Source organism: Arachis hypogaea, chromosome 3 (assembly GCF_003086295.3).
Source record: "Arachis hypogaea cultivar Tifrunner chromosome 3, arahy.Tifrunner.gnm2.J5K5, whole genome shotgun sequence".
Taxonomy (NCBI): Eukaryota; Viridiplantae; Streptophyta; class Magnoliopsida; order Fabales; family Fabaceae; genus Arachis; species Arachis hypogaea.
The window spans coordinates 11521345-11531398 of record NC_092038.1 but is presented as its reverse complement, the minus strand read 5'-3'; positions in this window follow the sequence as shown (position 1 = coordinate 11531398).

The window sequence follows — 10054 nt, the reverse complement described above, 5'->3', positions numbered from 1 at the left end:
TTAAACTCATTCGAGTTAAACTACCCAACAACTGCATCTTAACCACACATATTGCGGGTACAGTTATATTTTTAGAATTATTGTGTTTGACCAATGTGCTGTATTTGCCTCAATTTGCTTACAATTTAATATATGTCTCTCATTAATTAAATGCCTAGACTGTCAATTTATGATTAATATATTTGGATGAGAGATTTAAGATTATAAAACGCAGATGATGATTGGTGCAGCTAAACTACAAAATAGACTATATACTGTGAAAAACAATAAAGCACAAAAGCATAATTCATATTCCATTAATTCATCACAGGATGACAAGCGAATAAACGAAGGTATGACTAAAATTTCAGAGCAGATTGTGCCATTTCAGGTTGTGGCATGTCCTACCTAATAAATTGGATGTAATACAACAATTGTATCCATCCATTGATCCAATGAATAAAGTTAAATTGTCTAAATCTTGTGATGTGTGCCATTATGCAGGGCAGAAACACCTTCCATTCCCTTTTAGCTTATCACATTCAAATGAATGTTTTGGTATGATTCATTTAGACATATGGGGTCAATTGCCAGACTATCAATTGAAGGACACAAGTACTTCTTGACAGTGGTAGATGATTATAGTAGACACACTTGGATATACTTTATGAAATTATAATAAAAAAGTGCTACAATTATCCCATAATTTGTTCAACTAGTTAAAACCCATTTTAAAGTAGACGTCAATACCGCATTTTTGCATGGGAATTTGCACAAAGAGGTATACATAAAAGATCCACGAGGATTGTCTGTTTTAAATTCCAAATTAGTGTGCAAATTGGACAAGTCACTATATGGGTTAAAGCAGGCTAGTAGGCAGTGGCATAAAAAGCTATGTTCTGAACTTAGTGCTTTCGGTTATATACAATCAAAGCATGACTATGCTTTGTTTACTCGAGCTTCAAATTCAACCTTCACAGCAATACTAGAGTATGTGGATGACTTGGTATTTGTTGGAGATTGCTTAAACGAGATAAATAGGATCAAGAAAATACTTGATGATGCTTTCAAGATCAAAGATATAGGAAAACTAAAGTACCTCATTGGGATGGAAGTGTCATGCAGCAACAAAGTATTACATTGTACTAGTGGAATTATGTTCTTGAATTGCTCTCCGAATATGGCATGCTCAATGCCAAACCTGTCACAATGCCCATGAATTACTCCACCAAGTTGTCAAAAGATTATGCAGCACCATTTCAAGATGTGTCCCTCTATCGAAGATTGGTTGGAATATTGCTTTATTTGACCAACACAAGATCTGATATTAGTTTTGCTGTTAGAAAGCTGAGCCAGTGTTTTGATTGCCCCACCATTGCTCATCATCAAGCTGTGCTGCGCATGTTGAAATATCTAAAGCTCGCCCTTACTCGAGATCTATTCTTTCCAGCATTATCCGACTTGTGTCTCGCTGCATACTCCGACTTTGGACTGGGCTGGGTGGCCAGATACAAGTAGATTAGTTACAACAATATGCTTCTTCTTAAGACATCCCTTGTATCTTGGAAAAGTAAGAAACAAGTGACAGTACCCTGCTCTTCCTCTGAGGTAGAATACAGGGCGCTAGCGGCTGCCGTTCGTGTGGCACAATGGCTAGCCTTTATGATGATTGAGTTTAAAAAGCCATTCTCAAAGTCCATGCCATAGTAAATCAGCTCTCCCCATAGTCGCCAATCTTATATTCCATGAACGTACTAAGCATATCGAAGTTGATTATTGCATTATGCACGAAAAGGCTCAAAATGGGTTTGTCAAGCTGCAGCCAATTCACTCCAATGAACAAGTTGCGGATGTGTTTACCAAGCCATTACCTCCAGGACCATTTTAGACATGCATTTCCAAGCTCAGATTGTATGACTTTTATACTCCTGAGTTTGAGGGGGTGAAGAAGTACTATATACTGACACGAGCTGCATAGACTACATGCTGTGAGTGCATCAGATAAAATGAAAGTGGTAGTAACTTAAGGCAGCGTTTGGTTTGATAGACATAGACACAGTGGTACACGGTGACACATGTCTGCTGTTTGGTTTGGTGAGACACAGATTTTCGAAGGACACGAGAGGACACGGAGACATTAAATTTGTGTACCTCCAATTTGGTGAGACACTAAGACACAACTTGTGAGACACTAATTTTTTACTCTTTTACCCTTATTGAAATTTTAAAATTTGTCCTCTTATCTCCCCAAACCTTTCTTTTTTCTCTTCCTCTTTTAGATTCTAAAACTTAATTTATCTTTCTATTTTCTTCAAAAAAATTGTACATTTAATTTTTTATTTATTTAAATTTTGATTAATCTTTGATAAATTCTGAGCTTTAATTTTTTATTTTTTTCAAAAAAAAATTATATATTTAATATTTGAATGATAATTTAAGATAATATTAGAAGAAATAAAAAATATTAAAAGAAATAAAAATTTAATGGTGATGACATGTAGTGTTTGGAATAATGGATATACAGTAATAATAGTAAAACTTGTGGTAGAATGAAGGGTAATTCAGTCTTTTTAAAATATGTATGTTTTGTTCTTTATTTTTACCAAACACAATATATAGATACAAATATTTTATGTCCATATCTTTAATTTCTATGTCTTTGTGTCTATATCTCATCATATACATCAACCAAACAGAACCTAATTACACCAGAGTTAGTTACAAGGAATAATTAGTTAGTTAGTTTTGCTATTAGTTTATTAGCTTAGCATGTTAACTAAATATCTATCTCAGGTAGATTAGGTGTTAGTATAAATAGTTAGGAGTCATGTACATCTCGTTTTTGTAGTTTGTCACCATATGAATGTATGGTTCTCTCACAAATTTTTTGTAGTTCTGACGTTTTGTCTTTTTATAATTAATTTTTTTTACAAAATGTCAATAATATTTTATACTATCATCATAGTAGTATAAAATATTAAAATAATATAGGGCTCCGCTACACATACAAGCAAATAACGCATACAATCCTTACAAGTTGGCCTAACTCAGGTTTAATCCACGTGCACTCCCTCCCTTTAAATGGAGCGTCAATTTCACGCGCGTCACTCGATCGATTACGCTTCGAAAATACCGCTCGTTATGGCTCACTCTTCCTCTTCTCCTTCAAAGATAACACAAATCCTCAAGTTTTGAGCAACATTCCAAACTGAAGAGACATTTGAACTCGTCGCGAATAATAGCAGAAACCATCAACAAAATATTATTCAAGGTACGTTATTGTTTTACTCATCTTGTACATTTTCTACATTTCTGTTTCTGATTTCGAAATCGAAGAACTATGTTTTACTGTTCTTCTATGTTCTTTTAGGTTTTATTGATCTTCTTGTTCTAAGAAATTGAACACATGGTGTAAATATATTTGATCCAATTATAAGTAAATTTTTTTTTCCATAATTAAACTCTCTCTGGTGTATTCAAAATGTCTGATTTACAGGTACTATAATATGAAGTGGTGATCCAGATAGATTGGAACCCATATATGACGGTCTGCATAGAGATCTGCATAATACACCCAAACACAGACTATAAATACACCCGATAAAAAATTAAATTTACACCTCTGCTGCAGATTTTAACCCAACACTACCTGAAAGTCACTTGTTGTCCACAAGACCAAAATTAATTAAACTCTCTCTGGTGTAATCAAAATGTCTGATTTACAGGTACTATAATATGAAGTGGCGATCCAGATAGATTGGAACCCATATATGACGGTCTGCATAGAGATCTGCATAATACACCCAAACACAGACTATAAATACACCCGATAAAAAATTAAATTTACACCCCTGCTGCAGATTTTAACCCAACACTACCTGAAAGCTACTTGTTGTCCACAAGACCAAAATTAATTAAACTCTCTCTAGTGTATTCAAAATGTCTGATTTACAGGTACTATAATATGAAGTGGTGATCCAAATAGATTGGAACCCATATATGACGGTCTGCATAGAGATCTGCATAATACACCCAAACACAGACTATAAATACACCCGATAAAAAATTAAATTTACACCTCTGCTGCAGATTTTAACCCAACACTACCTGAAAGCTACTTGTTGTCCACAAGTCCAAAATTAATTAAACTCTCTCTAGTGTATTCAAAATGTCTGATTTACAGGTACTATAATATGAAGTGGTGATCCAAATAGATTGGAACCCATATATGACGGTCTGCATAGAGATCTGCATAATACACCCAAACACAGACTATAAATACACCCGATAAAAAATTAAATTTACACCTCTGCTGCAGATTTTAACCCAACACTACCTGAAAGCCACTTGTTGTCCACAAGATCAAAATTAATTAAACTCTCTCTAGTGTATTCAAAATGTCTGATTTACAGGTACTATAATATGAAGTGGTGATCCAAATAGATTGGAACCCATATATGACGGTCTGCATAGAGATCTGCATAATACACCCAAACACAGACTATAAATACACCCGATAAAAAATTAAATTTACACCTCTGCTGCAGATTTTAACCCAACACTACCTGAAAGCTACTTGTTGTCCACAAGTCCAAAATTAATTAAACTCTCTCTAGTGTATTCAAAATGTCTGATTTACAGGTACTATAATATGAAGTGGTGATCCAGATAGATTGGAACCCATATATGACGGTCTGCATAGAGATCTGCATAATACACCCAAACACAGACTATAAATACACCCGATAAAAAATTAAATTTACACCTCTGCTGCAGATTTTAACCCAACACTACCTGAAAGCCACTTGTTGTCCACAAGATCAAAATTAATTAAACTCTCTCTAGTGTATTCAAAATGTCTGATTTACAGGTACTATAATATATGAAGTGGTGATCCAGATAGATTGGAACCCATATATGACGGTCTGCATAGAGATCTGCATAATACACCCAAACACAGACTATAAATATACCCGATAAAAAATTAAATTTACACCTCTGCTGCAGATTTTAACCCAACACTACCTGAAAGCCACTTGTTGTCCACAAGACCAAAATTAATTAAACTCTCTCTAGTGTATTCAAAATTTCTGATTTACATGTACTATAATATGAAGTGGTGATCCAGATAGATTGGAACCCATATATGACGGTCTGCATAGAGATCTGCATAATACACCCAAACACAGACTATAAATACACCCGATAAAAAATTAAATTTACACCTCTGCTGCAGATTTTAACCCAACACTACCTGAAAGCCACTTGTTGTCCACAAGACCAAAATTAATTAAACTCTCTCTAGTGTATTCAAAATTTCTGATTTACTGATACTATAATATGAAGTGGTGATCCAGATAGATTGGAACCCATATATGACGGTCTGCATAGAGATCTGCATAATACACCCAAACACAGACTATAAATACACCCGATAAAAAATTAAATTTACACCCCTGCTGCAGATTTTAACCCAACACTACCTGAAAGCCACTTGTTGTCCACAAGATCAAAATTAATTAAACTCTCTCTGGTGTATTCAAAATGTCTGATTTACAGGTACTATAATATGAAGTGGTGATCTAGATAGATTGGAACCCATATATGACGGTCTGCATAGAGATCTGCATAATACACCCAAACACAGACTATAAATACACCCGATAAAAAATTAAATTTACACCCCTGCTGCAGATTTTAACCCAACACTACCTGAAAGCCACTTGTTGTCCACAAGATCAAAATTAATTAAACTCTCTCTGGTGTATTCAAAATGTCTGATTTACAGGTACTATAATATGAAGTGGTGATCTAGATAGATTGGAACCCATATATGACGGTCTGCATAGAGATCTGCATAATACACCCAAACATAGACTATAAATACACCCGATAAAAAATTAAATTTACACCCCTGCTGCAGATTTTAACCCAACACTACATGAAAGCCACTTGTTGTCCACAAGACCAAAATTAATTAAACTCTCTCTGGTGTATTCAAAATGTCTGATTTACAGATACTATAATATGAAGTGGTGATCAGATAGATTGAAACCCATATATGACGGTCTGCATAGAGATCTGCATAATACACCCAAACACAGACTATAAATACACCTGATAAAAAATTAAATTTACACCTCTGCTGCAGATTTTAACCCAACACTACATGAAAGCCACTTGTTGTCCACAAGACCAAAGTTTAGCAGAAAATCATTCCAATTCCTATCAAATGAGTCTTTGCTATGAGAGTTTCATTTTCCCTCTCTGCTACATGTAATCAATTGATTCTTAATCTCATTTTCCTTTCTATTTGTGCTCCGAACTCTTGTAGAAAAACCTGCAACCTTGGTATAGTTCCTGTAAAATTTTCCAGCATCTTCAAGGGTGGTAAAGGTCATTCCAACCTTCGGAACAAACTGGTCATCAACAACAGAGAGGTTGCAGAATACACCATGTCAAAAACTATAAATACACCATGTCAAAACGAAGCTGGAGTTACAGAAAGAAAAACTAACGTCAATGACAAAGAACAAACCAATGAAAAAGGAGAGGAAAAGAACAATCGAAAAACCAGGGGAAGACGCGCGAGAAGAAGAACGATGAAATTTGAAAAGAAAGAAAACAAAGAAGGAAACAAATCTTTTAAATTTGGTAGTTATACAAACGCGGGATCTTTGTATAGCGCGTGTAAGTGACGTAGGAGTTGCAGCGCGTTTTAGTGGATTAGGCGTTAATGAACTTGTAATAGTTACAAGCCCTAATCGCTTGTATACTAAGCTTTTCTCAATAATATAATATTTTCATGTTTTACATTAAAATTATTCATATGCAAAAATTTTAGCCAGCTATATTCTCAAATTTTTTATAAAAAAATTAGAAATACTTTTAACAAAAGAAAAAATATAACTTAGTTCAGTTAGTTAATTTAATTCTTTCACTTTTATATAAGGTATTTGTGTTCAATTCTTACTTAAACTTCCACTCAATAAGAAAAGCTCCCGTTACACATAAAGCATATTTTTAACGGTAGAATTAGTTATAAAAAAATAGATATAGTTTATTTAATTTAATGTTATTTTATATTTTATTATTTATTTAATTTATTTTTTTATATTATACAAAAGTATTAGAATATGCAATAAATATTGATATTATTATATTTTTATAAATTGATAAAAGAATTTACAAGTTGTAACTTAAGAAGTTTCAATCTTTTAAACTAAGTTTTGATTTTAAACAATTATATTTGTTGACATCATCTTTGTGAAATTAGGTAACCTTTTATTCATTTAATATAGTACTATTTTATATTTGTTGGTTCCTTAATTAAATTTTTTTGCCAAAAAAAATATTCAATAAGTATTATAAATTTTAATATTTATTTTTCTAACTTTTTTTTATATATTTTACAAAATATATATTCAAAATTTTTGTGCAATCATAATAGTAGAAAATAAAAAATTGATACACTTTTAAAAAAAAAGCTAATCTCAAAAAGGAGAAAATATATTCTACAAATTTTATCTATAAAATTATTTATTTATTATCGTATTAGTAATAAATTTAAAAAATAATTATATTAGACACCTAAAGAATTTTATTTATAAATTTTTAATAAAGATAATATTATGTAATTTTTATAAAATTTTTTTGCAGGATGATTTAGTTATCAGTAGGATAAATTTTCTGGTTAGTAATGAAATTGTTAAACCTCTAACTGCATGAGAATCTATTATAGAATAGACACTTATTTCATTTATACTGATAACCAAACTAGTTAAGAGCATCTCCAATAGTTATTTTTTTGGAGTTCTTATTATTGTGCATCTAAAAAAATTGGGAACTAACACATTGTTTGGATCTATGAAAAATAAAAGTAAAGAAAACCTTTGAAGGAAAAATGAATGAAAAACTTGTTTTCGGTCGTTTGGATGGAAGAGAAAAGAGGATGGAAAAGAAAAAAGTTGTATGGGCCCATTTAATTTTTTTCACCCATGACCTGCGAAGAAAACTGGAGAAGGAAAGAGAATTAATAGCAAAATGACTTATATACCCTTGAGTTATTTATGATTTGTGTATCATTTTATTATATAGTTTTTGACAAAAAAAGAGTTAGTTTTTTTTGTTATAGCATTTAAAAATTATTAAACAAGGAAGACAATAACAAAAATATTTATAAAAATAATATATTAAAATCTTGAACATTAAATTAAATAATTCATTTTTTTTGAAAAAAAAAACTTAAATACATTAGTAATGTATAATTTATATATAATATAAAAAGGGTATTAACGTAAATTTACTATACTTTCATTTTCTCTCCTCTTAATTTTCTTTTTATCCAAACAAATAAAAAATTTCTTTTTATTTTTTTTATTCATTTTCTCTTTGTCCAAACAACATATAAAAAAAAATCTATTTTTCCTTCTATTTTCTTTTCTTTTATTTTTTTTCTCTCATTTTCTTTCTTTTCATTTTCTATCCTACATCCAAACACATTGTAACTGTTGGAGTGAGATAAAAAAAGAATTCCTTCTCTTGGATAAAAAAAAGAGGAGTCCCTCTGAATGGGGATTTCTATAACTCATTATGGAGATTCCTATAACTCATTACGGAGATTTTCATTTGGCAAGTTATTTAAAAAATAAATAATTATATAAAATTTTAATTAATTAAATAATAATTAATTCAGTAATAATTATAATAATGAAGTATATTAAATAATTAGATTTTTATTTAATTAATAATTATAACAATTAATTAGATTAAATAATTAAATTTTTTAATTAATTAATGATTTATATCATAATTAATATTAAATATTATTTATATTATTATATTAAACTATAATTAATTAAATTTACTTACATTAAAAAATAAATTTAATTTTTACATTTTACAAACTAATTTTTGATTGGGTTGGTTATTTTTTTTAAATTTAAAATGCTAATCACATTATTAAAATTAGCAGTTGTAAAATTAGCTGTTGCAAAATTAGCCGTTGGAAACTAGCCGTTACTACGTTACCGTTATTATTAATAAATTAATATTTTATTACTCTATATATACCACTTACATATACTTCTATTCTCAATTTCTCACACTTTCTTTTACTCTTTTTCATTTTCTTCTAAGTTATATATATTGTTATATATGACTTTATTTAATATTAATATTTTTTAATAATGAATTATTTTTTAATTTATAAATTTAAATAATATTATTAAAAAAATTAATTATATTAATTTTAAATATTTTAATTAATTAATTAAATGAGATTATAATAGAGACTAAAGTTAGTTTTTTCTAATAAAAAAATAAATACTTTAAATTTTTATTTATTGTTTATAATATAAAAATTAATATAAAATTATTTTTTATAACATATATGTTATAAATAAGGACTCTGATGAGTTCTTTACTGAAAATGGTCTAAAGGATGTTGAACTTGCTCTTTACATGGGATCAAACTTGAATAAAAAAATTGAAGTTGTGGTCCACTTGGTTTTAGAGACCCATTTGTGTGGTTCTGTTTTGTTTGAGCCAAGTTATAACCCAAATAAAGTGGAAGTGTTAGATTTCATGCACGGTCTCGGTTTAGTGGTAATTATATATATATATATATATATATATATATATATATATATATATATATATATATATATATAGGAAGAGTTTTAGATATACTAAAAATATTAGTGTTCTAATTATTTTAATTATTGATCTAAATTATAAAAAATATATATGATATATTAAATTAAATTAACGGTTAAAACAAATAGAACATCAATATTTTTAAGGACAATTGATAACTTTTTAAAATTATATATATATATATATGTGTATATATGTATATATTGTAATAAGTGCATGGGAGTTCGAAGTTTAGTTATGATTAAATAGTAGATAGAACTCTTAAATATTATGTGTGAACTGTGAATATAATATGAGTGAATTTTTTATGTCTAAAATTGAAGACGGGTCAATTCATTGAAAAAAAGATTTTATTGAATTCATATTTACTGATCTAGGTATAAATAATAGATAGAGTAGATTATTTTATTTTATTATA